This window comes from Battus philenor, unplaced genomic scaffold (assembly GCF_028537555.1).
Source record: "Battus philenor isolate CCGP_79_NKW_IND1 unplaced genomic scaffold, ilBatPhil1.0.hap1 SCAF_18, whole genome shotgun sequence".
NCBI lineage: Eukaryota > Metazoa > Arthropoda > Insecta > Lepidoptera > Papilionidae > Battus > Battus philenor.
In genome coordinates this window covers 10,202,747-10,224,906 of record NW_027181680.1, presented here as the reverse complement: position 1 = coordinate 10,224,906, position 22,160 = coordinate 10,202,747, and the positions used below count along the sequence as shown (strand labels likewise).

General features: G+C 47.2%; 81 non-coding genes across 81 annotated transcripts; all 81 read right to left on the bottom strand.

Moving 5' to 3' along the window:
- Positions 1-130: 130 nt before the first annotated feature.
- On the bottom strand, positions 131-249 carry LOC137921048 (5S ribosomal RNA). Its single transcript, XR_011107284.1, has one exon. It is a non-coding gene; the product is annotated as a 5S ribosomal RNA (ribosomal RNA).
- Positions 250-403: 154 nt separating this feature from the next.
- On the bottom strand, positions 404-522 carry LOC137920617 (5S ribosomal RNA). The gene has a single exon (XR_011106879.1). It is a non-coding gene; the product is annotated as a 5S ribosomal RNA (ribosomal RNA).
- Positions 523-676: 154 nt separating this feature from the next.
- On the bottom strand, positions 677-795 carry LOC137921047 (5S ribosomal RNA). The gene has a single exon (XR_011107283.1). It is a non-coding gene; the product is annotated as a 5S ribosomal RNA (ribosomal RNA).
- Positions 796-949: 154 nt separating this feature from the next.
- On the bottom strand, positions 950-1,068 carry LOC137921046 (5S ribosomal RNA). Its single transcript, XR_011107281.1, has one exon. It is a non-coding gene; the product is annotated as a 5S ribosomal RNA (ribosomal RNA).
- A 154-nt stretch (positions 1,069-1,222) lies between these two features.
- Positions 1,223-1,341, bottom strand: LOC137921045 (5S ribosomal RNA). The gene has a single exon (XR_011107280.1). It is a non-coding gene; the product is annotated as a 5S ribosomal RNA (ribosomal RNA).
- Positions 1,342-1,495: 154 nt separating this feature from the next.
- On the bottom strand, positions 1,496-1,614 carry LOC137921043 (5S ribosomal RNA). Its single transcript, XR_011107278.1, has one exon. It is a non-coding gene; the product is annotated as a 5S ribosomal RNA (ribosomal RNA).
- Positions 1,615-1,767: 153 nt separating this feature from the next.
- LOC137920634 (5S ribosomal RNA) lies at positions 1,768-1,886 on the bottom strand. Its single transcript, XR_011106895.1, has one exon. It is a non-coding gene; the product is annotated as a 5S ribosomal RNA (ribosomal RNA).
- Positions 1,887-2,039: 153 nt separating this feature from the next.
- LOC137921041 (5S ribosomal RNA) lies at positions 2,040-2,158 on the bottom strand. The gene has a single exon (XR_011107277.1). It is a non-coding gene; the product is annotated as a 5S ribosomal RNA (ribosomal RNA).
- A 154-nt stretch (positions 2,159-2,312) lies between these two features.
- On the bottom strand, positions 2,313-2,431 carry LOC137921040 (5S ribosomal RNA). Its single transcript, XR_011107276.1, has one exon. It is a non-coding gene; the product is annotated as a 5S ribosomal RNA (ribosomal RNA).
- Positions 2,432-2,585: 154 nt separating this feature from the next.
- Positions 2,586-2,704, bottom strand: LOC137921039 (5S ribosomal RNA). Its single transcript, XR_011107275.1, has one exon. It is a non-coding gene; the product is annotated as a 5S ribosomal RNA (ribosomal RNA).
- A 153-nt stretch (positions 2,705-2,857) lies between these two features.
- Positions 2,858-2,976, bottom strand: LOC137920632 (5S ribosomal RNA). Its single transcript, XR_011106893.1, has one exon. It is a non-coding gene; the product is annotated as a 5S ribosomal RNA (ribosomal RNA).
- A 153-nt stretch (positions 2,977-3,129) lies between these two features.
- LOC137920684 (5S ribosomal RNA) lies at positions 3,130-3,248 on the bottom strand. Its single transcript, XR_011106943.1, has one exon. It is a non-coding gene; the product is annotated as a 5S ribosomal RNA (ribosomal RNA).
- Positions 3,249-3,402: 154 nt separating this feature from the next.
- Positions 3,403-3,521, bottom strand: LOC137920713 (5S ribosomal RNA). Its single transcript, XR_011106971.1, has one exon. It is a non-coding gene; the product is annotated as a 5S ribosomal RNA (ribosomal RNA).
- A 154-nt stretch (positions 3,522-3,675) lies between these two features.
- Positions 3,676-3,794, bottom strand: LOC137920683 (5S ribosomal RNA). The gene has a single exon (XR_011106942.1). It is a non-coding gene; the product is annotated as a 5S ribosomal RNA (ribosomal RNA).
- Positions 3,795-3,948: 154 nt separating this feature from the next.
- Positions 3,949-4,067, bottom strand: LOC137921038 (5S ribosomal RNA). The gene has a single exon (XR_011107274.1). It is a non-coding gene; the product is annotated as a 5S ribosomal RNA (ribosomal RNA).
- Positions 4,068-4,221: 154 nt separating this feature from the next.
- On the bottom strand, positions 4,222-4,340 carry LOC137921037 (5S ribosomal RNA). Its single transcript, XR_011107273.1, has one exon. It is a non-coding gene; the product is annotated as a 5S ribosomal RNA (ribosomal RNA).
- A 153-nt stretch (positions 4,341-4,493) lies between these two features.
- Positions 4,494-4,612, bottom strand: LOC137921036 (5S ribosomal RNA). Its single transcript, XR_011107272.1, has one exon. It is a non-coding gene; the product is annotated as a 5S ribosomal RNA (ribosomal RNA).
- Positions 4,613-4,765: 153 nt separating this feature from the next.
- Positions 4,766-4,884, bottom strand: LOC137921035 (5S ribosomal RNA). The gene has a single exon (XR_011107271.1). It is a non-coding gene; the product is annotated as a 5S ribosomal RNA (ribosomal RNA).
- Positions 4,885-5,038: 154 nt separating this feature from the next.
- Positions 5,039-5,157, bottom strand: LOC137920664 (5S ribosomal RNA). The gene has a single exon (XR_011106924.1). It is a non-coding gene; the product is annotated as a 5S ribosomal RNA (ribosomal RNA).
- A 154-nt stretch (positions 5,158-5,311) lies between these two features.
- On the bottom strand, positions 5,312-5,430 carry LOC137921034 (5S ribosomal RNA). Its single transcript, XR_011107270.1, has one exon. It is a non-coding gene; the product is annotated as a 5S ribosomal RNA (ribosomal RNA).
- A 154-nt stretch (positions 5,431-5,584) lies between these two features.
- On the bottom strand, positions 5,585-5,703 carry LOC137921033 (5S ribosomal RNA). The gene has a single exon (XR_011107269.1). It is a non-coding gene; the product is annotated as a 5S ribosomal RNA (ribosomal RNA).
- A 154-nt stretch (positions 5,704-5,857) lies between these two features.
- Positions 5,858-5,976, bottom strand: LOC137921031 (5S ribosomal RNA). Its single transcript, XR_011107267.1, has one exon. It is a non-coding gene; the product is annotated as a 5S ribosomal RNA (ribosomal RNA).
- Positions 5,977-6,129: 153 nt separating this feature from the next.
- Positions 6,130-6,248, bottom strand: LOC137921030 (5S ribosomal RNA). The gene has a single exon (XR_011107266.1). It is a non-coding gene; the product is annotated as a 5S ribosomal RNA (ribosomal RNA).
- Positions 6,249-6,402: 154 nt separating this feature from the next.
- LOC137920616 (5S ribosomal RNA) lies at positions 6,403-6,521 on the bottom strand. The gene has a single exon (XR_011106878.1). It is a non-coding gene; the product is annotated as a 5S ribosomal RNA (ribosomal RNA).
- Positions 6,522-6,675: 154 nt separating this feature from the next.
- Positions 6,676-6,794, bottom strand: LOC137921029 (5S ribosomal RNA). The gene has a single exon (XR_011107265.1). It is a non-coding gene; the product is annotated as a 5S ribosomal RNA (ribosomal RNA).
- Positions 6,795-6,947: 153 nt separating this feature from the next.
- On the bottom strand, positions 6,948-7,066 carry LOC137921028 (5S ribosomal RNA). Its single transcript, XR_011107264.1, has one exon. It is a non-coding gene; the product is annotated as a 5S ribosomal RNA (ribosomal RNA).
- Positions 7,067-7,220: 154 nt separating this feature from the next.
- LOC137921027 (5S ribosomal RNA) lies at positions 7,221-7,339 on the bottom strand. Its single transcript, XR_011107263.1, has one exon. It is a non-coding gene; the product is annotated as a 5S ribosomal RNA (ribosomal RNA).
- Positions 7,340-7,493: 154 nt separating this feature from the next.
- On the bottom strand, positions 7,494-7,612 carry LOC137921025 (5S ribosomal RNA). Its single transcript, XR_011107262.1, has one exon. It is a non-coding gene; the product is annotated as a 5S ribosomal RNA (ribosomal RNA).
- Positions 7,613-7,766: 154 nt separating this feature from the next.
- On the bottom strand, positions 7,767-7,885 carry LOC137921024 (5S ribosomal RNA). Its single transcript, XR_011107261.1, has one exon. It is a non-coding gene; the product is annotated as a 5S ribosomal RNA (ribosomal RNA).
- A 153-nt stretch (positions 7,886-8,038) lies between these two features.
- Positions 8,039-8,157, bottom strand: LOC137920631 (5S ribosomal RNA). Its single transcript, XR_011106892.1, has one exon. It is a non-coding gene; the product is annotated as a 5S ribosomal RNA (ribosomal RNA).
- Positions 8,158-8,310: 153 nt separating this feature from the next.
- Positions 8,311-8,429, bottom strand: LOC137920682 (5S ribosomal RNA). Its single transcript, XR_011106941.1, has one exon. It is a non-coding gene; the product is annotated as a 5S ribosomal RNA (ribosomal RNA).
- A 154-nt stretch (positions 8,430-8,583) lies between these two features.
- On the bottom strand, positions 8,584-8,702 carry LOC137920663 (5S ribosomal RNA). Its single transcript, XR_011106923.1, has one exon. It is a non-coding gene; the product is annotated as a 5S ribosomal RNA (ribosomal RNA).
- A 154-nt stretch (positions 8,703-8,856) lies between these two features.
- On the bottom strand, positions 8,857-8,975 carry LOC137920681 (5S ribosomal RNA). The gene has a single exon (XR_011106940.1). It is a non-coding gene; the product is annotated as a 5S ribosomal RNA (ribosomal RNA).
- A 154-nt stretch (positions 8,976-9,129) lies between these two features.
- Positions 9,130-9,248, bottom strand: LOC137920641 (5S ribosomal RNA). Its single transcript, XR_011106902.1, has one exon. It is a non-coding gene; the product is annotated as a 5S ribosomal RNA (ribosomal RNA).
- Positions 9,249-9,402: 154 nt separating this feature from the next.
- On the bottom strand, positions 9,403-9,521 carry LOC137921023 (5S ribosomal RNA). The gene has a single exon (XR_011107260.1). It is a non-coding gene; the product is annotated as a 5S ribosomal RNA (ribosomal RNA).
- Positions 9,522-9,674: 153 nt separating this feature from the next.
- LOC137921022 (5S ribosomal RNA) lies at positions 9,675-9,793 on the bottom strand. The gene has a single exon (XR_011107259.1). It is a non-coding gene; the product is annotated as a 5S ribosomal RNA (ribosomal RNA).
- A 153-nt stretch (positions 9,794-9,946) lies between these two features.
- On the bottom strand, positions 9,947-10,065 carry LOC137921021 (5S ribosomal RNA). Its single transcript, XR_011107258.1, has one exon. It is a non-coding gene; the product is annotated as a 5S ribosomal RNA (ribosomal RNA).
- A 154-nt stretch (positions 10,066-10,219) lies between these two features.
- On the bottom strand, positions 10,220-10,338 carry LOC137920679 (5S ribosomal RNA). Its single transcript, XR_011106938.1, has one exon. It is a non-coding gene; the product is annotated as a 5S ribosomal RNA (ribosomal RNA).
- A 154-nt stretch (positions 10,339-10,492) lies between these two features.
- Positions 10,493-10,611, bottom strand: LOC137921019 (5S ribosomal RNA). The gene has a single exon (XR_011107256.1). It is a non-coding gene; the product is annotated as a 5S ribosomal RNA (ribosomal RNA).
- Positions 10,612-10,765: 154 nt separating this feature from the next.
- Positions 10,766-10,884, bottom strand: LOC137921018 (5S ribosomal RNA). Its single transcript, XR_011107255.1, has one exon. It is a non-coding gene; the product is annotated as a 5S ribosomal RNA (ribosomal RNA).
- Positions 10,885-11,037: 153 nt separating this feature from the next.
- LOC137921017 (5S ribosomal RNA) lies at positions 11,038-11,156 on the bottom strand. Its single transcript, XR_011107254.1, has one exon. It is a non-coding gene; the product is annotated as a 5S ribosomal RNA (ribosomal RNA).
- A 153-nt stretch (positions 11,157-11,309) lies between these two features.
- Positions 11,310-11,428, bottom strand: LOC137921016 (5S ribosomal RNA). The gene has a single exon (XR_011107253.1). It is a non-coding gene; the product is annotated as a 5S ribosomal RNA (ribosomal RNA).
- Positions 11,429-11,582: 154 nt separating this feature from the next.
- On the bottom strand, positions 11,583-11,701 carry LOC137920662 (5S ribosomal RNA). The gene has a single exon (XR_011106922.1). It is a non-coding gene; the product is annotated as a 5S ribosomal RNA (ribosomal RNA).
- A 154-nt stretch (positions 11,702-11,855) lies between these two features.
- On the bottom strand, positions 11,856-11,974 carry LOC137921015 (5S ribosomal RNA). The gene has a single exon (XR_011107252.1). It is a non-coding gene; the product is annotated as a 5S ribosomal RNA (ribosomal RNA).
- Positions 11,975-12,128: 154 nt separating this feature from the next.
- Positions 12,129-12,247, bottom strand: LOC137921014 (5S ribosomal RNA). Its single transcript, XR_011107251.1, has one exon. It is a non-coding gene; the product is annotated as a 5S ribosomal RNA (ribosomal RNA).
- A 154-nt stretch (positions 12,248-12,401) lies between these two features.
- Positions 12,402-12,520, bottom strand: LOC137921013 (5S ribosomal RNA). The gene has a single exon (XR_011107250.1). It is a non-coding gene; the product is annotated as a 5S ribosomal RNA (ribosomal RNA).
- A 153-nt stretch (positions 12,521-12,673) lies between these two features.
- LOC137921012 (5S ribosomal RNA) lies at positions 12,674-12,792 on the bottom strand. Its single transcript, XR_011107249.1, has one exon. It is a non-coding gene; the product is annotated as a 5S ribosomal RNA (ribosomal RNA).
- Positions 12,793-12,946: 154 nt separating this feature from the next.
- On the bottom strand, positions 12,947-13,065 carry LOC137920615 (5S ribosomal RNA). The gene has a single exon (XR_011106877.1). It is a non-coding gene; the product is annotated as a 5S ribosomal RNA (ribosomal RNA).
- A 154-nt stretch (positions 13,066-13,219) lies between these two features.
- LOC137921011 (5S ribosomal RNA) lies at positions 13,220-13,338 on the bottom strand. The gene has a single exon (XR_011107248.1). It is a non-coding gene; the product is annotated as a 5S ribosomal RNA (ribosomal RNA).
- Positions 13,339-13,491: 153 nt separating this feature from the next.
- Positions 13,492-13,610, bottom strand: LOC137921010 (5S ribosomal RNA). Its single transcript, XR_011107247.1, has one exon. It is a non-coding gene; the product is annotated as a 5S ribosomal RNA (ribosomal RNA).
- A 154-nt stretch (positions 13,611-13,764) lies between these two features.
- Positions 13,765-13,883, bottom strand: LOC137921008 (5S ribosomal RNA). Its single transcript, XR_011107245.1, has one exon. It is a non-coding gene; the product is annotated as a 5S ribosomal RNA (ribosomal RNA).
- Positions 13,884-14,037: 154 nt separating this feature from the next.
- Positions 14,038-14,156, bottom strand: LOC137921007 (5S ribosomal RNA). Its single transcript, XR_011107244.1, has one exon. It is a non-coding gene; the product is annotated as a 5S ribosomal RNA (ribosomal RNA).
- A 154-nt stretch (positions 14,157-14,310) lies between these two features.
- On the bottom strand, positions 14,311-14,429 carry LOC137921006 (5S ribosomal RNA). The gene has a single exon (XR_011107243.1). It is a non-coding gene; the product is annotated as a 5S ribosomal RNA (ribosomal RNA).
- Positions 14,430-14,582: 153 nt separating this feature from the next.
- On the bottom strand, positions 14,583-14,701 carry LOC137921005 (5S ribosomal RNA). Its single transcript, XR_011107242.1, has one exon. It is a non-coding gene; the product is annotated as a 5S ribosomal RNA (ribosomal RNA).
- Positions 14,702-14,855: 154 nt separating this feature from the next.
- Positions 14,856-14,974, bottom strand: LOC137920712 (5S ribosomal RNA). Its single transcript, XR_011106970.1, has one exon. It is a non-coding gene; the product is annotated as a 5S ribosomal RNA (ribosomal RNA).
- A 154-nt stretch (positions 14,975-15,128) lies between these two features.
- Positions 15,129-15,247, bottom strand: LOC137921004 (5S ribosomal RNA). Its single transcript, XR_011107241.1, has one exon. It is a non-coding gene; the product is annotated as a 5S ribosomal RNA (ribosomal RNA).
- A 153-nt stretch (positions 15,248-15,400) lies between these two features.
- LOC137921003 (5S ribosomal RNA) lies at positions 15,401-15,519 on the bottom strand. The gene has a single exon (XR_011107240.1). It is a non-coding gene; the product is annotated as a 5S ribosomal RNA (ribosomal RNA).
- A 153-nt stretch (positions 15,520-15,672) lies between these two features.
- LOC137921002 (5S ribosomal RNA) lies at positions 15,673-15,791 on the bottom strand. Its single transcript, XR_011107239.1, has one exon. It is a non-coding gene; the product is annotated as a 5S ribosomal RNA (ribosomal RNA).
- A 154-nt stretch (positions 15,792-15,945) lies between these two features.
- On the bottom strand, positions 15,946-16,064 carry LOC137920661 (5S ribosomal RNA). Its single transcript, XR_011106921.1, has one exon. It is a non-coding gene; the product is annotated as a 5S ribosomal RNA (ribosomal RNA).
- Positions 16,065-16,218: 154 nt separating this feature from the next.
- On the bottom strand, positions 16,219-16,337 carry LOC137921001 (5S ribosomal RNA). Its single transcript, XR_011107238.1, has one exon. It is a non-coding gene; the product is annotated as a 5S ribosomal RNA (ribosomal RNA).
- A 154-nt stretch (positions 16,338-16,491) lies between these two features.
- LOC137920999 (5S ribosomal RNA) lies at positions 16,492-16,610 on the bottom strand. The gene has a single exon (XR_011107237.1). It is a non-coding gene; the product is annotated as a 5S ribosomal RNA (ribosomal RNA).
- Positions 16,611-16,763: 153 nt separating this feature from the next.
- On the bottom strand, positions 16,764-16,882 carry LOC137920998 (5S ribosomal RNA). The gene has a single exon (XR_011107236.1). It is a non-coding gene; the product is annotated as a 5S ribosomal RNA (ribosomal RNA).
- Positions 16,883-17,036: 154 nt separating this feature from the next.
- On the bottom strand, positions 17,037-17,155 carry LOC137920614 (5S ribosomal RNA). Its single transcript, XR_011106876.1, has one exon. It is a non-coding gene; the product is annotated as a 5S ribosomal RNA (ribosomal RNA).
- Positions 17,156-17,309: 154 nt separating this feature from the next.
- LOC137920613 (5S ribosomal RNA) lies at positions 17,310-17,428 on the bottom strand. Its single transcript, XR_011106875.1, has one exon. It is a non-coding gene; the product is annotated as a 5S ribosomal RNA (ribosomal RNA).
- Positions 17,429-17,582: 154 nt separating this feature from the next.
- On the bottom strand, positions 17,583-17,701 carry LOC137920996 (5S ribosomal RNA). The gene has a single exon (XR_011107234.1). It is a non-coding gene; the product is annotated as a 5S ribosomal RNA (ribosomal RNA).
- A 154-nt stretch (positions 17,702-17,855) lies between these two features.
- Positions 17,856-17,974, bottom strand: LOC137920995 (5S ribosomal RNA). Its single transcript, XR_011107233.1, has one exon. It is a non-coding gene; the product is annotated as a 5S ribosomal RNA (ribosomal RNA).
- A 153-nt stretch (positions 17,975-18,127) lies between these two features.
- LOC137920630 (5S ribosomal RNA) lies at positions 18,128-18,246 on the bottom strand. Its single transcript, XR_011106891.1, has one exon. It is a non-coding gene; the product is annotated as a 5S ribosomal RNA (ribosomal RNA).
- A 153-nt stretch (positions 18,247-18,399) lies between these two features.
- Positions 18,400-18,518, bottom strand: LOC137920678 (5S ribosomal RNA). The gene has a single exon (XR_011106937.1). It is a non-coding gene; the product is annotated as a 5S ribosomal RNA (ribosomal RNA).
- Positions 18,519-18,672: 154 nt separating this feature from the next.
- LOC137920660 (5S ribosomal RNA) lies at positions 18,673-18,791 on the bottom strand. Its single transcript, XR_011106920.1, has one exon. It is a non-coding gene; the product is annotated as a 5S ribosomal RNA (ribosomal RNA).
- Positions 18,792-18,945: 154 nt separating this feature from the next.
- Positions 18,946-19,064, bottom strand: LOC137920677 (5S ribosomal RNA). Its single transcript, XR_011106936.1, has one exon. It is a non-coding gene; the product is annotated as a 5S ribosomal RNA (ribosomal RNA).
- A 154-nt stretch (positions 19,065-19,218) lies between these two features.
- LOC137920994 (5S ribosomal RNA) lies at positions 19,219-19,337 on the bottom strand. The gene has a single exon (XR_011107232.1). It is a non-coding gene; the product is annotated as a 5S ribosomal RNA (ribosomal RNA).
- Positions 19,338-19,491: 154 nt separating this feature from the next.
- On the bottom strand, positions 19,492-19,610 carry LOC137920993 (5S ribosomal RNA). The gene has a single exon (XR_011107231.1). It is a non-coding gene; the product is annotated as a 5S ribosomal RNA (ribosomal RNA).
- A 153-nt stretch (positions 19,611-19,763) lies between these two features.
- LOC137920992 (5S ribosomal RNA) lies at positions 19,764-19,882 on the bottom strand. The gene has a single exon (XR_011107230.1). It is a non-coding gene; the product is annotated as a 5S ribosomal RNA (ribosomal RNA).
- Positions 19,883-20,035: 153 nt separating this feature from the next.
- LOC137920991 (5S ribosomal RNA) lies at positions 20,036-20,154 on the bottom strand. The gene has a single exon (XR_011107229.1). It is a non-coding gene; the product is annotated as a 5S ribosomal RNA (ribosomal RNA).
- Positions 20,155-20,308: 154 nt separating this feature from the next.
- On the bottom strand, positions 20,309-20,427 carry LOC137920659 (5S ribosomal RNA). Its single transcript, XR_011106919.1, has one exon. It is a non-coding gene; the product is annotated as a 5S ribosomal RNA (ribosomal RNA).
- A 154-nt stretch (positions 20,428-20,581) lies between these two features.
- Positions 20,582-20,700, bottom strand: LOC137920990 (5S ribosomal RNA). The gene has a single exon (XR_011107228.1). It is a non-coding gene; the product is annotated as a 5S ribosomal RNA (ribosomal RNA).
- Positions 20,701-20,854: 154 nt separating this feature from the next.
- On the bottom strand, positions 20,855-20,973 carry LOC137920989 (5S ribosomal RNA). Its single transcript, XR_011107227.1, has one exon. It is a non-coding gene; the product is annotated as a 5S ribosomal RNA (ribosomal RNA).
- A 154-nt stretch (positions 20,974-21,127) lies between these two features.
- LOC137920988 (5S ribosomal RNA) lies at positions 21,128-21,246 on the bottom strand. Its single transcript, XR_011107226.1, has one exon. It is a non-coding gene; the product is annotated as a 5S ribosomal RNA (ribosomal RNA).
- Positions 21,247-21,399: 153 nt separating this feature from the next.
- LOC137920987 (5S ribosomal RNA) lies at positions 21,400-21,518 on the bottom strand. Its single transcript, XR_011107225.1, has one exon. It is a non-coding gene; the product is annotated as a 5S ribosomal RNA (ribosomal RNA).
- A 154-nt stretch (positions 21,519-21,672) lies between these two features.
- Positions 21,673-21,791, bottom strand: LOC137920612 (5S ribosomal RNA). The gene has a single exon (XR_011106874.1). It is a non-coding gene; the product is annotated as a 5S ribosomal RNA (ribosomal RNA).
- Positions 21,792-21,945: 154 nt separating this feature from the next.
- On the bottom strand, positions 21,946-22,064 carry LOC137920985 (5S ribosomal RNA). The gene has a single exon (XR_011107223.1). It is a non-coding gene; the product is annotated as a 5S ribosomal RNA (ribosomal RNA).
- Between the last annotated feature and the right edge of the window lie 96 nt (positions 22,065-22,160).

Genomic DNA, 22,160 nt, shown 5'->3' with positions numbered 1-22,160 from the left:
ACGCGAGAGGCGACATCGGAGAGAAATCTTCATTTTTTTGGTAATAATCTCCTATAAAAATGGATAAAACTTTATGGATTGAGAATGTTGGAGCGCTAAAAGGGAACCGCCGAAAGAAAAACGCCAAAAAAGCCAACATCACGCGGTGTTCCCAGGCGGTCACCCATCCAAGTACTGACCGCGCCCGACGTTGCTTAACTTCGGTGATCGGACGAGAACCGGTGTATTCAACGTGGTATGGACGTTGGCGACTGATGGTCTTCGAAACGCAAACGCGAGAGGCGACATCGGAGAGAAATCTTCATTTTTTTGTTAATAATCTCCTATGAAAAATGGATAAAAGTTTACGGATTGAGAATATTGGAGCGCTAAAAAGGAACCGCCGAAAGAAAAACGCCAAAAAAGCCAACATCACGCGGTGTTCCCAGGCGGTCACCCATCCAAGTACTGACCGCGCCCGACGTTGCTTATCTTCGGTGATCGGACGAGAACCGGTGTATTCAACGTGGTATGGACGTTGGCGACTGATGGTCTTCGAAACGCAAACGCGAGAGGCGACATCGGAGAGAAATCTTCATTTTTTTGTTAATAATCTCCTATGAAAAATGGATAAAAGTTTACGGATTGAGAATATTGGAGCGCTAAAAAGGAACCGCCGAAAGAAAAACGCCAAAAAAGCCAACATCACGCGGTGTTCCCAGGCGGTCACCCATCCAAGTACTGACCGCGCCCGACGTTGCTTAACTTCGGTGATCGGACGAGAACCGGTGTATTCAACGTGGTATGGACGTTGGCGACAGATGGTCTTCGAAACGCAAACGGGAGAGGCGACATCGGAGAGAAATCTTCATTTTTTTGTTAATAATCTCCTATGAAAAATGGATAAAAGTTTACGGATTGAGAATATTGGAGTGCTAAAAAGGAACCGCCGAAAGAAAAACGCCAAAAAAGCCAACATCACGCGGTGTTCCCAGGCGGTCACCCATCCAAGTACTGACCGCGCCCGACGTTGCTTAACTTCGGTGATCGGACGAGAACCGGTGTATTCAACGTGGTATGGACGTTGGCGACAGATGGTCTTCGAAACGCAAACGGGAGAGGCGACATCGGAGAGAAATCTTCATTTTTTTGTTAATAATCTCCTATGAAAAATGGATAAAAGTTTACGGATTGAGAATATTGGAGCGCTAAAAAGGAACCGCCGAAAGAAAAACGCCAAAAAAGCCAACATCACGCGGTGTTCCCAGGCGGTCACCCATCCAAGTACTGACCGCGCCCGACGTTGCTTAACTTCGGTGATCGGACGAGAACCGGTGTATTCAACGTGGTATGGACGTTGGCGACTGATGGTCTTCGAAACGCAAACGCGAGAGGCGACATCGGAGAGAAATCTTCATTTTTTTGTTAATAATCTCCTATGAAAAATGGATAAAAGTTTACGGATTGAGAATATTGGAGCGCTAAAAAGGAACCGCCGAAAGAAAAACGCCAAAAAAGCCAACATCACGCGGTGTTCCCAGGCGGTCACCCATCCAAGTACTGACCGCGCCCGACGTTGCTTAACTTCGGTGATCGGACGAGAACCGGTGTATTCAACGTGGTATGGACGTTGGCGACTGATGGTCTTCGAAACGCAAACGCGAGAGGCGACATCGGAGAGAAATCTTCATTTTTTTATTAATAATCTCCTTTGAAAAATGGATAAAAGTTTATGGATTGAGAATACAGGAGCGCTAAAAAGGAACCGCCGAAAAAAAACGCCAAAAAAGCCAACATCACGCGGTGTTCCCAGGCGGTCACCCATCCAAGTACTGACCGCGCCCGACGTTGCTTTACTTCGGTGATCGGACGAGAACCGGTGTATTCAACGTGGTATGGACGTTGGCGACAGATGGTCTTCGAAACGCAAACGCGAGAGGCGACATCGGAGAGAAATCTTCATTTTTTTGTTAATAATCTCCTATGGAAAATGGATAAAAGTTTATGGATTGAGAATACAGGAGCGCTAAAAAGGAACCGCCGAAAAAAAACGCCAAAAAAGCCAACATCACGCGGTGTTCCCAGGCGGTCACCCATCCAAGTACTGACCGCGCCCGACGTTGCTTAACTTCGGTGATCGGACGAGAACCGGTGTATTCAACGTGGTATGGACGTTGGCGACAGATGGTCTTCGAAACGCAAACGGGAGAGGCGACATCGGAGAGAAATCTTCATTTTTTTGTTAATAATCTCCTATGAAAAATGGATAAAAGTTTACGGATTGAGAATATTGGAGCGCTAAAAAGGAACCGCCGAAAGAAAAACGCCAAAAAAGCCAACATCACGCGGTGTTCCCAGGCGGTCACCCATCCAAGTACTGACCGCGCCCGACGTTGCTTAACTTCGGTGATCGGACGAGAACCGGTGTATTCAACGTGGTATGGACGTTGGCGACTGATGGTCTTCGAAACGCAAACGCGAGAGGCGACATCGGAGAGAAATCTTCATTTTTTTGTTAATAATCTCCTATGAAAAATGGATAAAAGTTTACGGATTGAGAATATTGGAGCGCTAAAAAGGAACCGCCGAAAGAAAAACGCCAAAAAAGCCAACATCACGCGGTGTTCCCAGGCGGTCACCCATCCAAGTACTGACCGCGCCCGACGTTGCTTAACTTCGGTGATCGGACGAGAACCGGTGTATTCAACGTGGTATGGACGTTGGCGACTGATGGTCTTCGAAACGCAAACGCGAGAGGCGACATCGGAGAGAAATCTTCATTTTTTTATTAATAATCTCCTTTGAAAAATGGATAAAAGTTTATGGATTGAGAATACAGGAGCGCTAAAAAGGAACCGCCGAAAAAAAACGCCAAAAAAGCCAACATCACGCGGTGTTCCCAGGCGGTCACCCATCCAAGTACTGACCGCGCCCGACGTTGCTTTACTTCGGTGATCGGACGAGAACCGGTGTATTCAACGTGGTATGGACGTTGGCGACAGATGGTCTTCGAAACGCAAACGCGAGAGGCGACATCGGAGAGAAATCTTCATTTTTTTGTTAATAATCTCCTATGGAAAATGGATAAAAGTTTATGGATTGAGAATACAGGAGCGCTAAAAAGGAACCGCCGAAAAAAAACGCCAAAAAAGCCAACATCACGCGGTGTTCCCAGGCGGTCACCCATCCAAGTACTGACCGCGCCCGACGTTGCTTAACTTCGGTGATCGGACGAGAACCGGTGTATTTAACGTGGTATGGACGTTGGCGACTGATGGTCTTCGAAACGCAAACGCGAGAGGCGACATCGGAGAGAAATCTTCTTTTTTTTGTTAATAATCTCCTATGGAAAATGGATAAAAGTTTACGGATTGAGAATATTGGAGCGCTAAAAAGGAACCGCCGAAAGAAAAACGCCAAAAAAGCCAACATCACGCGGTGTTCCCAGGCGGTCACCCATCCAAGTACTGACCGTGCCCGACGTTGCTTAACTTCTGTGATCGGACGAGAACCGGTGTATTCAACGTGGTATGGACGTTGGCGACTGATGGTCTTCGAAACGCAAACGCGAGAGGCGACATCGGAGAGAAATCTTCATTTTTTTGTTAATAATCTCCTATGAAAAATGGATAAAAGTTTACGGATTGAGAATATTGGAGCGCTAAAAAGGAACCGCCGAAAGAAAAACGCCAAAAAAGCCAACATCACGCGGTGTTCCCAGGCGGTCACCCATCCAAGTACTGACCGCGCCCGACGTTGCTTAACTTCGGTGATCGGACGAGAACCGGTGTATTTAACGTGGTATGGACGTTGGCGACTGATGGTCTTCGAAACGCAAACGCGAGAGGCGACATCGGAGAGAAATCTTCATTTTTTTGTTAATAATCTCCTATGAAAAATGGATGAAAGTTTACGGATTGAGAATATTGGAGCGCTAAAAAGGAACCGCCGAAAGAAAAACGCCAAAAAAGCCAACATCACGCGGTGTTCCCAGGCGGTCACCCATCCAAGTACTGACCGCGCCCGACGTTGCTTAACTTCGGTGATCGGACGAGAACCGGTGTATTCAACGTGGTATGGACGTTGGCGACTGATGGTCTTCGAAACGCAAACGCGAGAGGCGACATCGGAGAGAAATCTTCATTTTTTTGTTAATAATCTCCTATGAAAAATGGATAAAAGTTTACGGATTGAGAATATTGGAGCGCTAAAAAGGAACCGCCGAAAGAAAAACGCCAAAAAAGCCAACATCACGCGGTGTTCCCAGGCGGTCACCCATCCAAGTACTGACCGCGCCCGACGTTGCTTAACTTCGGTGATCGGACGAGAACCGGTGTATTCAACGTGGTATGGACGTTGGCGACTGATGGTCTTCGAAACGCAAACGCGAGAGGCGACATCGGAGAGAAATCTTCATTTTTTTATTAATAATCTCCTTTGAAAAATGGATAAAAGTTTATGGATTGAGAATACAGGAGCGCTAAAAAGGAACCGCCGAAAAAAAACGCCAAAAAAGCCAACATCACGCGGTGTTCCCAGGCGGTCACCCATCCAAGTACTGACCGCGCCCGACGTTGCTTAACTTCGGTGATCGGACGAGAACCGGTGTATTCAACGTGGTATGGACGTTGGCGACAGATGGTCTTCGAAACGCAAACGCGAGAGGCGACATCGGAGAGAAATCTTCATTTTTTTGTTAATAATCTCCTATGGAAAATGGATAAAAGTTTATGGATTGAGAATACAGGAGCGCTAAAAAGGAACCGCCGAAAAAAAACGCCAAAAAAGCCAACATCACGCGGTGTTCCCAGGCGGTCACCCATCCAAGTACTGACCGCGCCCGACGTTGCTTAACTTCGGTGATCGGACGAGAACCGGTGTATTCAACGTGGTATGGACGTTGGCGACTGATGGTCTTCGAAACGCAAACGCGAGAGGCGACATCGGAGAGAAATCTTCTTTTTTTTGTTAATAATCTCCTATGGAAAATGGATAAAAGTTTACGGATTGAGAATATTGGAGCGCTAAAAAGGAACCGCCGAAAGAAAAACGCCAAAAAAGCCAACATCACGCGGTGTTCCCAGGCGGTCACCCATCCAAGTACTGACCGTGCCCGACGTTGCTTAACTTCGGTGATCGGACGAGAACCGGTGTATTCAACGTGGTATGGACGTTGGCGACTGATGGTCTTCGAAACGCAAACGCGAGAGGCGACATCGGAGAGAAATCTTCATTTTTTTGTTAATAATCTCCTATGTAAAATGGATAAAAGTTTACGGATTGAGAATATTGGAGCGCTAAAAAGGAACCGCCGAAAGAAAAACGCCAAAAAAGCCAACATCACGCGGTGTTCCCAGGCGGTCACCCATCCAAGTACTGACCGCGCCCGACGTTGCTTAACTTCGGTGATCGGACGAGAACCGGTGTATTCAACGTGGTATGGACGTTGGCGACTGATGGTCTTCGAAACGCAAACGCGAGAGGCGACATCGGAGAGAAATCTTCATTTTTTTGTTAATAATCTCCTATGAAAAATGGATGAAAGTTTACGGATTGAGAATATTGGAGCGCTAAAAAGGAACCGCCGAAAGAAAAACGCCAAAAAAGCCAACATCACGCGGTGTTCCCAGGCGGTCACCCATCCAAGTACTGACCGCGCCCGACGTTGCTTAACTTCGGTGATCGGACGAGAACCGGTGTATTCAACGTGGTATGGACGTTGGCGACTGATGGTCTTCGAAACGCAAACGCGAGAGTCGACATCGGAGAGAAATCTTCATTTTTTTGTTAATAATCTCCTATGAAAAATGGATAAAAGTTTACGGATTGAGAATATTGGAGTGCTAAAAAGGAACCGCCGAAAGAAAAACGCCAAAAAAGCCAACATCACGCGGTGTTCCCAGGCGGTCACCCATCCAAGTACTGACCGCGCCCGACGTTGCTTAACTTCGGTGATCGGACGAGAACCGGTGTATTCAACGTGGTATGGACGTTGGCGACTGATGGTCTTCGAAACGTAAACGCGAGAGGCGACATCGGAGAGAAATCTTCATTTTTTTGGTAATAATCTCCTATAAAAATGGATAAAACTTTATGGATTGAGAATGTTGGAGCGCTAAAAGGGAACCGCCGAAAGAAAAACGCCAAAAAAGCCAACATCACGCGGTGTTCCCAGGCGGTCACCCATCCAAGTACTGACCGCGCCCGACGTTGCTTAACTTCGGTGATCGGACGAGAACCGGTGTATTCAACGTGGTATGGACGTTGGCGACTGATGGTCTTCGAAACGCAAACGCGAGAGGCGACATCGGAGAGAAATCTTCATTTTTTTGTTAATAATCTCCTATGAAAAATGGATAAAAGTTTACGGATTGAGAATATTGGAGCGCTAAAAAGGAACCGCCGAAAGAAAAACGCCAAAAAAGCCAACATCACGCGGTGTTCCCAGGCGGTCACCCATCCAAGTACTGACCGCGCCCGACGTTGCTTATCTTCGGTGATCGGACGAGAACCGGTGTATTCAACGTGGTATGGACGTTGGCGACTGATGGTCTTCGAAACGCAAACGCGAGAGGCGACATCGGAGAGAAATCTTCATTTTTTTGTTAATAATCTCCTATGAAAAATGGATAAAAGTTTACGGATTGAGAATATTGGAGCGCTAAAAAGGAACCGCCGAAAGAAAAACGCCAAAAAAGCCAACATCACGCGGTGTTCCCAGGCGGTCACCCATCCAAGTACTGACCGCGCCCGACGTTGCTTAACTTCGGTGATCGGACGAGAACCGGTGTATTCAACGTGGTATGGACGTTGGCGACTGATGGTCTTCGAAACGCAAACGCGAGAGGCGACATCGGAGAGAAATCTTCATTTTTTTGGTAATAATCTCCTATAAAAATGGATAAAACTTTATGGATTGAGAATGTTGGAGCGCTAAAAGGGAACCGCCGAAAGAAAAACGCCAAAAAAGCCAACATCACGCGGTGTTCCCAGGCGGTCACCCATCCAAGTACTGACCGCGCCCGACGTTGCTTAACTTCGGTGATCGGACGAGAACCGGTGTATTCAACGTGGTATGGACGTTGGCGACTGATGGTCTTCGAAACGCAAACGCGAGAGGCGACATCGGAGAGAAATCTTCATTTTTTTGTTAATAATCTCCTATGAAAAATGGATAAAAGTTTACGGATTGAGAATATTGGAGTGCTAAAAAGGAACCGCCGAAAGAAAAACGCCAAAAAAGCCAACATCACGCGGTGTTCCCAGGCGGTCACCCATCCAAGTACTGACCGCGCCCGACGTTGCTTAACTTCGGTGATCGGACGAGAACCGGTGTATTCAACGTGGTATGGACGTTGGCGACAGATGGTCTTCGAAACGCAAACGGGAGAGGCGACATCGGAGAGAAATCTTCATTTTTTTGTTAATAATCTCCTATGAAAAATGGATAAAAGTTTACGGATTGAGAATATTGGAGCGCTAAAAAGGAACCGCCGAAAGAAAAACGCCAAAAAAGCCAACATCACGCGGTGTTCCCAGGCGGTCACCCATCCAAGTACTGACCGCGCCCGACGTTGCTTAACTTCGGTGATCGGACGAGAACCGGTGTATTCAACGTGGTATGGACGTTGGCGACTGATGGTCTTCGAAACGCAAACGCGAGAGGCGACATCGGAGAGAAATCTTCATTTTTTTGTTAATAATCTCCTATGAAAAATGGATAAAAGTTTACGGATTGAGAATATTGGAGCGCTAAAAAGGAACCGCCGAAAGAAAAACGCCAAAAAAGCCAACATCACGCGGTGTTCCCAGGCGGTCACCCATCCAAGTACTGACCGCGCCCGACGTTGCTTAACTTCGGTGATCGGACGAGAACCGGTGTATTCAACGTGGTATGGACGTTGGCGACTGATGGTCTTCGAAACGCAAACGCGAGAGGCGACATCGGAGAGAAATCTTCATTTTTTTATTAATAATCTCCTTTGAAAAATGGATAAAAGTTTATGGATTGAGAATACAGGAGCGCTAAAAAGGAACCGCCGAAAAAAAACGCCAAAAAAGCCAACATCACGCGGTGTTCCCAGGCGGTCACCCATCCAAGTACTGACCGCGCCCGACGTTGCTTTACTTCGGTGATCGGACGAGAACCGGTGTATTCAACGTGGTATGGACGTTGGCGACAGATGGTCTTCGAAACGCAAACGCGAGAGGCGACATCGGAGAGAAATCTTCATTTTTTTGTTAATAATCTCCTATGGAAAATGGATAAAAGTTTATGGATTGAGAATACAGGAGCGCTAAAAAGGAACCGCCGAAAAAAAACGCCAAAAAAGCCAACATCACGCGGTGTTCCCAGGCGGTCACCCATCCAAGTACTGACCGCGCCCGACGTTGCTTAACTTCGGTGATCGGACGAGAACCGGTGTATTTAACGTGGTATGGACGTTGGCGACTGATGGTCTTCGAAACGCAAACGCGAGAGGCGACATCGGAGAGAAATCTTCTTTTTTTTGTTAATAATCTCCTATGGAAAATGGATAAAAGTTTACGGATTGAGAATATTGGAGCGCTAAAAAGGAACCGCCGAAAGAAAAACGCCAAAAAAGCCAACATCACGCGGTGTTCCCAGGCGGTCACCCATCCAAGTACTGACCGTGCCCGACGTTGCTTAACTTCGGTGATCGGACGAGAACCGGTGTATTCAACGTGGTATGGACGTTGGCGACTGATGGTCTTCGAAACGCAAACGCGAGAGGCGACATCGGAGAGAAATCTTCATTTTTTTGTTAATAATCTCCTATGAAAAATGGATAAAAGTTTACGGATTGAGAATATTGGAGCGCTAAAAAGGAACCGCCGAAAGAAAAACGCCAAAAAAGCCAACATCACGCGGTGTTCCCAGGCGGTCACCCATCCAAGTACTGACCGCGCCCGACGTTGCTTAACTTCGGTGATCGGACGAGAACCGGTGTATTTAACGTGGTATGGACGTTGGCGACTGATGGTCTTCGAAACGCAAACGCGAGAGGCGACATCGGAGAGAAATCTTCATTTTTTTGTTAATAATCTCCTATGAAAAATGGATGAAAGTTTACGGATTGAGAATATTGGAGCGCTAAAAAGGAACCGCCGAAAGAAAAACGCCAAAAAAGCCAACATCACGCGTTGTTCCCAGGCGGTCACCCATCCAAGTACTGACCGCGCCCGACGTTGCTTAACTTCGGTGATCGGACGAGAACCGGTGTATTCAACGTGGTATGGACGTTGGCGACTGATGGTCTTCGAAACGCAAACGCGAGAGTCGACATCGGAGAGAAATCTTCATTTTTTTGTTAATAATCTCCTATGAAAAATGGATAAAAGTTTACGGATTGAGAATATTGGAGCGCTAAAAAGGAACCGCCGAAAGAAAAACGCCAAAAAAGCCAACATCACGCGGTGTTCCCAGGCGGTCACCCATCCAAGTACTGACCGCGCCCGACGTTGCTTAACTTCGGTGATCGGACGAGAACCGGTGTATTCAACGTGGTATGGACGTTGGCGACTGATGGTCTTCGAAACGCAAACGCGAGAGGCGACATCGGAGAGAAATCTTCATTTTTTTGGTAATAATCTCCTATAAAAATGGATAAAACTTTATGGATTGAGAATGTTGGAGCGCTAAAAGGGAACCGCCGAAAGAAAAACGCCAAAAAAGCCAACATCACGCGGTGTTCCCAGGCGGTCACCCATCCAAGTACTGACCGCGCCCGACGTTGCTTAACTTCGGTGATCGGACGAGAACCGGTGTATTCAACGTGGTATGGACGTTGGCGACAGATGGTCTTCGAAACGCAAACGCGAGAGGCGACATCGGAGAGAAATCTTCATTTTTTTGTTAATAATCTCCTATGGAAAATGGATAAAAGTTTATGGATTGAGAATACAGGAGCGCTAAAAAGGAACCGCCGAAAAAAAACGCCAAAAAAGCCAACATCACGCGGTGTTCCCAGGCGGTCACCCATCCAAGTACTGACCGCGCCCGACGTTGCTTAACTTCGGTGATCGGACGAGAACCGGTGTATTCAACGTGGTATGGACGTTGGCGACTGATGGTCTTCGAAACGCAAACGCGAGAGGCGACATCGGAGAGAAATCTTCTTTTTTTTGTTAATAATCTCCTATGGAAAATGGATAAAAGTTTACGGATTGAGAATATTGGAGCGCTAAAAAGGAACCGCCGAAAGAAAAACGCCAAAAAAGCCAACATCACGCGGTGTTCCCAGGCGGTCACCCATCCAAGTACTGACCGCGCCCGACGTTGCTTAACTTCGGTGATCGGACGAGAACCGGTGTATTTAACGTGGTATGGACGTTGGCGACTGATGGTCTTCGAAACGCAAACGCGAGAGGCGACATCGGAGAGAAATCTTCATTTTTTTGTTAATAATCTCCTATGAAAAATGGATGAAAGTTTACGGATTGAGAATATTGGAGCGCTAAAAAGGAACCGCCGAAAGAAAAACGCCAAAAAAGCCAACATCACGCGGTGTTCCCAGGCGGTCACCCATCCAAGTACTGACCGCGCCCGACGTTGCTTAACTTCGGTGATCGGACGAGAACCGGTGTATTCAACGTGGTATGGACGTTGGCGACTGATGGTCTTCGAAACGCAAACGCGAGAGTCGACATCGGAGAGAAATCTTCATTTTTTTGTTAATAATCTCCTATGAAAAATGGATAAAAGTTTACGGATTGAGAATATTGGAGCGCTAAAAAGGAACCGCCGAAAGAAAAACGCCAAAAAAGCCAACATCACGCGGTGTTCCCAGGCGGTCACCCATCCAAGTACTGACCGCGCCCGACGTTGCTTAACTTCGGTGATCGGACGAGAACCGGTGTATTCAACGTGGTATGGACGTTGGCGACTGATGGTCTTCGAAACGCAAACGCGAGAGGCGACATCGGAGAGAAATCTTCATTTTTTTGGTAATAATCTCCTATAAAAATGGATAAAACTTTATGGATTGAGAATGTTGGAGCGCTAAAAGGGAACCGCCGAAAGAAAAACGCCAAAAAAGCCAACATCACGCGGTGTTCCCAGGCGGTCACCCATCCAAGTACTGACCGCGCCCGACGTTGCTTAACTTCGGTGATCGGACGAGAACCGGTGTATTCAACGTGGTATGGACGTTGGCGACAGATGGTCTTCGAAACGCAAACGCGAGAGGCGACATCGGAGAGAAATCTTCATTTTTTTGTTAATAATCTCCTATGGAAAATGGATAAAAGTTTATGGATTGAGAATACAGGAGCGCTAAAAAGGAACCGCCGAAAAAAAACGCCAAAAAAGCCAACATCACGCGGTGTTCCCAGGCGGTCACCCATCCAAGTACTGACCGCGCCCGACGTTGCTTAACTTCGGTGATCGGACGAGAACCGGTGTATTCAACGTGGTATGGACGTTGGCGACTGATGGTCTTCGAAACGCAAACGCGAGAGGCGACATCGGAGAGAAATCTTCTTTTTTTTGTTAATAATCTCCTATGGAAAATGGATAAAAGTTTACGGATTGAGAATATTGGAGCGCTAAAAAGGAACCGCCGAAAGAAAAACGCCAAAAAAGCCAACATCACGCGGTGTTCCCAGGCGGTCACCCATCCAAGTACTGACCGTGCCCGACGTTGCTTAACTTCGGTGATCGGACGAGAACCGGTGTATTCAACGTGGTATGGACGTTGGCGACTGATGGTCTTCGAAACGCAAACGCGAGAGGCGACATCGGAGAGAAATCTTCATTTTTTTGTTAATAATCTCCTATGAAAAATGGATAAAAGTTTACGGATTGAGAATATTGGAGCGCTAAAAAGGAACCGCCGAAAGAAAAACGCCAAAAAAGCCAACATCACGCGGTGTTCCCAGGCGGTCACCCATCCAAGTACTGACCGCGCCCGACGTTGCTTAACTTCGGTGATCGGACGAGAACCGGTGTATTCAACGTGGTATGGACGTTGGCGACTGATGGTCTTCGAAACGCAAACGCGAGAGGCGACATCGGAGAGAAATCTTCATTTTTTTGTTAATAATCTCCTATGAAAAATGGATGAAAGTTTACGGATTGAGAATATTGGAGCGCTAAAAAGGAACCGCCGAAAGAAAAACGCCAAAAAAGCCAACATCACGCGGTGTTCCCAGGCGGTCACCCATCCAAGTACTGACCGCGCCCGACGTTGCTTAACTTCGGTGATCGGACGAGAACCGGTGTATTCAACGTGGTATGGACGTTGGCGACTGATGGTCTTCGAAACGCAAACGCGAGAGTCGACATCGGAGAGAAATCTTCATTTTTTTGTTAATAATCTCCTATGAAAAATGGATAAAAGTTTACGGATTGAGAATATTGGAGTGCTAAAAAGGAACCGCCGAAAGAAAAACGCCAAAAAAGCCAACATCACGCGGTGTTCCCAGGCGGTCACCCATCCAAGTACTGACCGCGCCCGACGTTGCTTAACTTCGGTGATCGGACGAGAACCGGTGTATTCAACGTGGTATGGACGTTGGCGACTGATGGTCTTCGAAACGTAAACGCGAGAGGCGACATCGGAGAGAAATCTTCATTTTTTTGGTAATAATCTCCTATAAAAATGGATAAAACTTTATGGATTGAGAATGTTGGAGCGCTAAAAGGGAACCGCCGAAAGAAAAACGCCAAAAAAGCCAACATCACGCGGTGTTCCCAGGCGGTCACCCATCCAAGTACTGACCGCGCCCGACGTTGCTTAACTTCGGTGATCGGACGAGAACCGGTGTATTCAACGTGGTATGGACGTTGGCGACTGATGGTCTTCGAAACGCAAACGCGAGAGGCGACATCGGAGAGAAATCTTCATTTTTTTGTTAATAATCTCCTATGAAAAATGGATAAAAGTTTACGGATTGAGAATATTGGAGCGCTAAAAAGGAACCGCCGAAAGAAAAACGCCAAAAAAGCCAACATCACGCGGTGTTCCCAGGCGGTCACCCATCCAAGTACTGACCGCGCCCGACGTTGCTTATCTTCGGTGATCGGACGAGAACCGGTGTATTCAACGTGGTATGGACGTTGGCGACTGATGGTCTTCGAAACGCAAACGCGAGAGGCGACATCGGAGAGAAATCTTCATTTTTTTGTTAATAATCTCCTATGAAAAATGGATAAAAGTTTACGGATTGAGAATATTGGAGCGCTAAAAAGGAACCGCCGAAAGAAAAACGCCAAAAAAGCCAACATCACGCGGTGTTCCCAGGCGGTCACCCATCCAAGTACTGACCGCGCCCGACGTTGCTTAACTTCGGTGATCGGACGAGAACCGGTGTATTCAACGTGGTATGGACGTTGGCGACTGATGGTCTTCGAAACGCAAACGCGAGAGGCGACATCGGAGAGAAATCTTCATTTTTTTGGTAATAATCTCCTATAAAAATGGATAAAACTTTATGGATTGAGAATGTTGGAGCGCTAAAAGGGAACCGCCGAAAGAAAAACGCCAAAAAAGCCAACATCACGCGGTGTTCCCAGGCGGTCACCCATCCAAGTACTGACCGCGCCCGACGTTGCTTAACTTCGGTGATCGGACGAGAACCGGTGTATTCAACGTGGTATGGACGTTGGCGACTGATGGTCTTCGAAACGCAAACGCGAGAGGCGACATCGGAGAGAAATCTTCATTTTTTTGTTAATAATCTCCTATGAAAAATGGATAAAAGTTTACGGATTGAGAATATTGGAGTGCTAAAAAGGAACCGCCGAAAGAAAAACGCCAAAAAAGCCAACATCACGCGGTGTTCCCAGGCGGTCACCCATCCAAGTACTGACCGCGCCCGACGTTGCTTAACTTCGGTGATCGGACGAGAACCGGTGTATTCAACGTGGTATGGACGTTGGCGACAGATGGTCTTCGAAACGCAAACGGGAGAGGCGACATCGGAGAGAAATCTTCATTTTTTTGTTAATAATCTCCTATGAAAAATGGATAAAAGTTTACGGATTGAGAATATTGGAGCGCTAAAAAGGAACCGCCGAAAGAAAAACGCCAAAAAAGCCAACATCACGCGGTGTTCCCAGGCGGTCACCCATCCAAGTACTGACCGCGCCCGACGTTGCTTAACTTCGGTGATCGGACGAGAACCGGTGTATTCAACGTGGTATGGACGTTGGCGACTGATGGTCTTCGAAACGCAAACGCGAGAGGCGACATCGGAGAGAAATCTTCATTTTTTTGTTAATAATCTCCTATGAAAAATGGATAAAAGTTTACGGATTGAGAATATTGGAGCGCTAAAAAGGAACCGCCGAAAGAAAAACGCCAAAAAAGCCAACATCACGCGGTGTTCCCAGGCGGTCACCCATCCAAGTACTGACCGCGCCCGACGTTGCTTAACTTCGGTGATCGGACGAGAACCGGTGTATTCAACGTGGTATGGACGTTGGCGACTGATGGTCTTCGAAACGTAAACGCGAGAGGCGACATCGGAGAGAAATCTTCATTTTTTTGGTAATAATCTCCTATAAAAATGGATAAAACTTTATGGATTGAGAATGTTGGAGCGCTAAAAGGGAACCGCCGAAAGAAAAACGCCAAAAAAGCCAACATCACGCGGTGTTCCCAGGCGGTCACCCATCCAAGTACTGACCGCGCCCGACGTTGCTTAACTTCGGTGATCGGACGAGAACCGGTGTATTCAACGTGGTATGGACGTTGGCGACTGATGGTCTTCGAAACGCAAACGCGAGAGGCGACATCGGAGAGAAATCTTCATTTTTTTGTTAATAATCTCCTATGAAAAATGGATAAAAGTTTACGGATTGAGAATATTGGAGCGCTAAAAAGGAACCGCCGAAAGAAAAACGCCAAAAAAGCCAACATCACGCGGTGTTCCCAGGCGGTCACCCATCCAAGTACTGACCGCGCCCGACGTTGCTTATCTTCGGTGATCGGACGAGAACCGGTTTATTCAACGTGGTATGGACGTTGGCGACTGATGGTCTTCGAAACGCAAACGCGAGAGGCGACATCGGAGAGAAATCTTCATTTTTTTGTTAATAATCTCCTATGAAAAATGGATAAAAGTTTACGGATTGAGAATATTGGAGCGCTAAAAAGGAACCGCCGAAAGAAAAACGCCAAAAAAGCCAACATCACGCGGTGTTCCCAGGCGGTCACCCATCCAAGTACTGACCGCGCCCGACGTTGCTTAACTTCGGTGATCGGACGAGAACCGGTGTATTCAACGTGGTATGGACGTTGGCGACTGATGGTCTTCGAAACGCAAACGCGAGAGGCGACATCGGAGAGAAATCTTCATTTTTTTGGTAATAATCTCCTATAAAAATGGATAAAACTTTATGGATTGAGAATGTTGGAGCGCTAAAAGGGAACCGCCGAAAGAAAAACGCCAAAAAAGCCAACATCACGCGGTGTTCCCAGGCGGTCACCCATCCAAGTACTGACCGCGCCCGACGTTGCTTAACTTCGGTGATCGGACGAGAACCGGTGTATTCAACGTGGTATGGACGTTGGCGACAGATGGTCTTCGAAACGCAAACGCGAGAGGCGACATCGGAGAGAAATCTTCATTTTTTTGTTAATAATCTCCTATGGAAAATGGATAAAAGTTTATGGATTGAGAATACAGGAGCGCTAAAAAGGAACCGCCGAAAAAAAACGCCAAAAAAGCCAACATCACGCGGTGTTCCCAGGCGGTCACCCATCCAAGTACTGACCGCGCCCGACGTTGCTTAACTTCGGTGATCGGACGAGAACCGGTGTATTCAACGTGGTATGGACGTTGGCGACTGATGGTCTTCGAAACGCAAACGCGAGAGGCGACATCGGAGAGAAATCTTCTTTTTTTTGTTAATAATCTCCTATGGAAAATGGATAAAAGTTTACGGATTGAGAATATTGGAGCGCTAAAAAGGAACCGCCGAAAGAAAAACGCCAAAAAAGCCAACATCACGCGGTGTTCCCAGGCGGTCACCCATCCAAGTACTGACCGTGCCCGACGTTGCTTAACTTCGGTGATCGGACGAGAACCGGTGTATTCAACGTGGTATGGACGTTGGCGACTGATGGTCTTCGAAACGCAAACGCGAGAGGCGACATCGGAGGGAAATCTTCATTTTTTTGTTAATAATCTCCTATGAAAAATGGATAAAAGTTTACGGATTGAGAATACTGGAGCGCTAAAAAGGAACCGCCGAAAGAAAAACGCCAAAAAAGCCAACATCACGCGGTGTTCCCAGGCGGTCACCCATCCAAGTACTGACCGCGCCCGACGTTGCTTAACTTCGGTGATCGGACGAGAACCGGTGTATTCAACGTGGTATGGACGTTGGCGACTGATGGTCTTCGAAACGCAAACGCGAGAGTCGACATCGGAGAGAAATCTTCATTTTTTTGTTAATAATCTCCTATGAAAAATGGATAAAAGTTTACGGATTGAGAATATTGGAGTGCTAAAAAGGAACCGCCGAAAGAAAAACGCCAAAAAAGCCAACATCACGCGGTGTTCCCAGGCGGTCACCCATCCAAGTACTGACCGCGCCCGACGTTGCTTAACTTCGGTGATCGGACGAGAACCGGTGTATTCAACGTGGTATGGACGTTGGCGACTGATGGTCTTCGAAACGTAAACGCGAGAGGCGACATCGGAGAGAAATCTTCATTTTTTTGGTAATAATCTCCTATAAAAATGGATAAAACTTTATGGATTGAGAATGTTGGAGCGCTAAAAGGGAACCGCCGAAAGAAAAACGCCAAAAAAGCCAACATCACGCGGTGTTCCCAGGCGGTCACCCATCCAAGTACTGACCGCGCCCGACGTTGCTTAACTTCGGTGATCGGACGAGAACCGGTGTATTCAACGTGGTATGGACGTTGGCGACTGATGGTCTTCGAAACGCAAACGCGAGAGGCGACATCGGAGAGAAATCTTCATTTTTTTGTTAATAATCTCCTATGAAAAATGGATAAAAGTTTACGGATTGAGAATATTGGAGCGCTAAAAAGGAACCGCCGAAAGAAAAACGCCAAAAAAGCCAACATCACGCGGTGTTCCCAGGCGGTCACCCATCCAAGTACTGACCGCGCCCGACGTTGCTTATCTTCGGTGATCGGACGAGAACCGGTGTATTCAACGTGGTATGGACGTTGGCGACTGATGGTCTTCGAAACGCAAACGCGAGAGGCGACATCGGAGAGAAATCTTCATTTTTTTGTTAATAATCTCCTATGAAAAATGGATAAAAGTTTACGGATTGAGAATATTGGAGCGCTAAAAAGGAACCGCCGAAAGAAAAACGCCAAAAAAGCCAACATCACGCGGTGTTCCCAGGCGGTCACCCATCCAAGTACTGACCGCGCCCGACGTTGCTTATCTTCGGTGATCGGACGAGAACCGGTGTATTCAACGTGGTATGGACGTTGGCGACTGATGGTCTTCGAAACGCAAACGCGAGAGGCGACATCGGAGAGAAATCTTCATTTTTTTGTTAATAATCTCCTATGAAAAATGGATAAAAGTTTACGGATTGAGAATATTGGAGCGCTAAAAAGGAACCGCCGAAAGAAAAACGCCAAAAAAGCCAACATCACGCGGTGTTCCCAGGCGGTCACCCATCCAAGTACTGACCGCGCCCGACGTTGCTTAACTTCGGTGATCGGACGAGAACCGGTGTATTCAACGTGGTATGGACGTTGGCGACTGATGGTCTTCGAAACGCAAACGCGAGAGGCGACATCGGAGAGAAATCTTCATTTTTTTGTTAATAATCTCCTATGAAAAATGGATAAAAGTTTACGGATTGAGAATATTGGAGCGCTAAAAAGGAACCGCCGAAAGAAAAACGCCAAAAAAGCCAACATCACGCGGTGTTCCCAGGCGGTCACCCATCCAAGTACTGACCGCGCCCGACGTTGCTTAACTTCGGTGATCGGACGAGAACCGGTGTATTCAACGTGGTATGGACGTTGGCGACTGATGGTCTTCGAAACGCAAACGCGAGAGGCGACATCGGAGAGAAATCTTCATTTTTTTATTAATAATCTCCTTTGAAAAATGGATAAAAGTTTATGGATTGAGAATACAGGAGCGCTAAAAAGGAACCGCCGAAAAAAAACGCCAAAAAAGCCAACATCACGCGGTGTTCCCAGGCGGTCACCCATCCAAGTACTGACCGCGCCCGACGTTGCTTTACTTCGGTGATCGGACGAGAACCGGTGTATTCAACGTGGTATGGACGTTGGCGACAGATGGTCTTCGAAACGCAAACGCGAGAGGCGACATCGGAGAGAAATCTTCATTTTTTTGTTAATAATCTCCTATGGAAAATGGATAAAAGTTTATGGATTGAGAATACAGGAGCGCTAAAAAGGAACCGCCGAAAAAAAACGCCAAAAAAGCCAACATCACGCGGTGTTCCCAGGCGGTCACCCATCCAAGTACTGACCGCGCCCGACGTTGCTTAACTTCGGTGATCGGACGAGAACCGGTGTATTTAACGTGGTATGGACGTTGGCGACTGATGGTCTTCGAAACGCAAACGCGAGAGGCGACATCGGAGAGAAATCTTCTTTTTTTTGTTAATAATCTCCTATGGAAAATGGATAAAAGTTTACGGATTGAGAATATTGGAGCGCTAAAAAGGAACCGCCGAAAGAAAAACGCCAAAAAAGCCAACATCACGCGGTGTTCCCAGGCGGTCACCCATCCAAGTACTGACCGTGCCCGACGTTGCTTAACTTCGGTGATCGGACGAGAACCGGTGTATTCAACGTGGTATGGACGTTGGCGACTGATGGTCTTCGAAACGCAAACGCGAGAGGCGACATCGGAGAGAAATCTTCATTTTTTTGTTAATAATCTCCTATGAAAAATGGATAAAAGTTTACGGATTGAGAATATTGGAGCGCTAAAAAGGAACCGCCGAAAGAAAAACGCCAAAAAAGCCAACATCACGCGGTGTTCCCAGGCGGTCACCCATCCAAGTACTGACCGCGCCCGACGTTGCTTAACTTCGGTGATCGGACGAGAACCGGTGTATTTAACGTGGTATGGACGTTGGCGACTGATGGTCTTCGAAACGCAAACGCGAGAGGCGACATCGGAGAGAAATCTTCATTTTTTTGTTAATAATCTCCTATGAAAAATGGATGAAAGTTTACGGATTGAGAATATTGGAGCGCTAAAAAGGAACCGCCGAAAGAAAAACGCCAAAAAAGCCAACATCACGCGGTGTTCCCAGGCGGTCACCCATCCAAGTACTGACCGCGCCCGACGTTGCTTAACTTCGGTGATCGGACGAGAACCGGTGTATTCAACGTGGTATGGACGTTGGCGACTGATGGTCTTCGAAACGCAAACGCGAGAGTCGACATCGGAGAGAAATCTTCATTTTTTTGTTAATAATCTCCTATGAAAAATGGATAAAAGTTTACGGATTGAGAATATTGGAGCGCTAAAAAGGAACCGCCGAAAGAAAAACGCCAAAAAAGCCAACATCACGCGGTGTTCCCAGGCGGTCACCCATCCAAGTACTGACCGCGCCCGACGTTGCTTAACTTCGGTGATCGGACGAGAACCGGTGTATTCAACGTGGTATGGACGTTGGCGACTGATGGTCTTCGAAACGCAAACGCGAGAGGCGACATCGGAGAGAAATCTTCATTTTTTTGGTAATAATCTCCTATAAAAATGGATAAAACTTTATGGATTGAGAATGTTGGAGCGCTAAAAGGGAACCGCCGAAAGAAAAACGCCAAAAAAGCCAACATCACGCGGTGTTCCCAGGCGGTCACCCATCCAAGTACTGACCGCGCCCGACGTTGCTTAACTTCGGTGATCGGACGAGAACCGGTGTATTCAACGTGGTATGGACGTTGGCGACAGATGGTCTTCGAAACGCAAACGCGAGAGGCGACATCGGAGAGAAATCTTCATTTTTTTGTTAATAATCTCCTATGGAAAATGGATAAAAGTTTATGGATTGAGAATACAGGAGCGCTAAAAAGGAACCGCCGAAAAAAAACGCCAAAAAAGCCAACATCACGCGGTGTTCCCAGGCGGTCACCCATCCAAGTACTGACCGCGCCCGACGTTGCTTAACTTCGGTGATCGGACGAGAACCGGTGTATTCAACGTGGTATGGACGTTGGCGACTGATGGTCTTCGAAACGCAAACGCGAGAGGCGACATCGGAGAGAAATCTTCTTTTTTTTGTTAATAATCTCCTATGGAAAATGGATAAAAGTTTACGGATTGAGAATATTGGAGCGCTAAAAAGGAACCGCCGAAAGAAAAACGCCAAAAAAGCCAACATCACGCGGTGTTCCCAGGCGGTCACCCATCCAAGTACTGACCGTGCCCGACGTTGCTTAACTTCGGTGATCGGACGAGAACCGGTGTATTCAACGTGGTATGGACGTTGGCGACTGATGGTCTTCGAAACGCAAACGCGAGAGGCGACATCGGAGAGAAATCTTCATTTTTTTGTTAATAATCTCCTATGAAAAATGGATAAAAGTTTACGGATTGAGAATATTGGAGCGCTAAAAAGGAACCGCCGAAAGAAAAACGCCAAAAAAGCCAACATCACGCGGTGTTCCCAGGCGGTCACCCATCCAAGTACTGACCGCGCCCGACGTTGCTTAACTTCGGTGATCGGACGAGAACCGGTGTATTCAACGTGGTATGGACGTTGGCGACTGATGGTCTTCGAAACGCAAACGCGAGAGGCGACATCGGAGAGAAATCTTCATTTTTTTGTTAATAATCTCCTATGAAAAATGGATGAAAGTTTACGGATTGAGAATATTGGAGCGCTAAAAAGGAACCGCCGAAAGAAAAACGCCAAAAAAGCCAACATCACGCGGTGTTCCCAGGCGGTCACCCATCCAAGTACTGACCGCGCCCGACGTTGCTTAACTTCGGTGATCGGACGAGAACCGGTGTATTCAACGTGGTATGGACGTTGGCGACTGATGGTCTTCGAAACGCAAACGCGAGAGTCGACATCGGAGAGAAATCTTCATTTTTTTGTTAATAATCTCCTATGAAAAATGGATAAAAGTTTACGGATTGAGAATATTGGAGTGCTAAAAAGGAACCGCCGAAAGAAAAACGCCAAAAAAGCCAACATCACGCGGTGTTCCCAGGCGGTCACCCATCCAAGTACTGACCGCGCCCGACGTTGCTTAACTTCGGTGATCGGACGAGAACCGGTGTATTCAACGTGGTATGGACGTTGGCGACTGATGGTCTTCGAAACGTAAACGCGAGAGGCGACATCGGAGAGAAATCTTCATTTTTTTGGTAATAATCTCCTATAAAAATGGATAAAACTTTATGGATTGAGAATGTTGGAGCGCTAAAAGGGAACCGCCGAAAGAAAAACGCCAAAAAAGCCAACATCACGCGGTGTTCCCAGGCGGTCACCCATCCAAGTACTGACCGCGCCCGACGTTGCTTAACTTCGGTGATCGGACGAGAACCGGTGTATTCAACGTGGTATGGACGTTGGCGACTGATGGTCTTCGAAACGCAAACGCGAGAGGCGACATCGGAGAGAAATCTTCATTTTTTTGTTAATAATCTCCTATGAAAAATGGATAAAAGTTTACGGATTGAGAATATTGGAGCGCTAAAAAGGAACCGCCGAAAGAAAAACGCCAAAAAAGCCAACATCACGCGGTGTTCCCAGGCGGTCACCCATCCAAGTACTGACCGCGCCCGACGTTGCTTATCTTCGGTGATCGGACGAGAACCGGTGTATTCAACGTGGTATGGACGTTGGCGACTGATGGTCTTCGAAACGCAAACGCGAGAGGCGACATCGGAGAGAAATCTTCATTTTTTTGTTAATAATCTCCTATGAAAAATGGATAAAAGTTTACGGATTGAGAATATTGGAGCGCTAAAAAGGAACCGCCGAAAGAAAAACGCCAAAAAAGCCAACATCACGCGGTGTTCCCAGGCGGTCACCCATCCAAGTACTGACCGCGCCCGACGTTGCTTAACTTCGGTGATCGGACGAGAACCGGTGTATTCAACGTGGTATGGACGTTGGCGACTGATGGTCTTCGAAACGCAAACGCGAGAGGCGACATCGGAGAGAAATCTTCATTTTTTTGGTAATAATCTCCTATAAAAATGGATAAAACTTT